At 58.0% G+C, this 333-nt stretch overlaps 1 protein-coding gene across 1 annotated transcript in view; it reads left to right on the forward strand.

Moving 5' to 3' along the window:
• Positions 1-333, forward strand: part of LCAT (lecithin-cholesterol acyltransferase) — a 6,541-nt gene that overhangs the window by 535 nt on the left and 5,673 nt on the right. The window lies entirely within an intron of this gene.

Here is a 333-nt window from a genome sequence, read left to right on the forward strand (position 1 = left end):
ACATCAACTGCCGCTCCCGGGCGATAGTTAAGCCACCCTCTGTGGCTGCAGAAGGGCGTCCATCTCACATCCTACCCAGGACGGCGGAGAGTAGAGTGAGCAGGGGTGCTCAGGGAGGTGAAAGGAGAGGTTGGGGCATCACCCCGGGGACGGGGGGCATCAACCACCAGCCAGTACCTCTGTCCTGCATGGCTCTGCCTTCCTTTGCCCCTCTGTCGTTGCTGGGGGCTCGAGCTAGGGCTTTGCCGTGAAAGCTCTACTGAGCAGAATTGGGGGGGGGGTTTCTCCTTTTTCTTGAATCAAGCTCAGTTTCCCCTTTAAAAAGAGAAGAGA

The sequence above is a fragment of the Egretta garzetta genome, unplaced genomic scaffold, assembly GCF_000687185.1.
Source record: "Egretta garzetta isolate BGI_Z169 unplaced genomic scaffold, ASM68718v1 scaffold27, whole genome shotgun sequence".
NCBI lineage: Eukaryota > Metazoa > Chordata > Aves > Pelecaniformes > Ardeidae > Egretta > Egretta garzetta.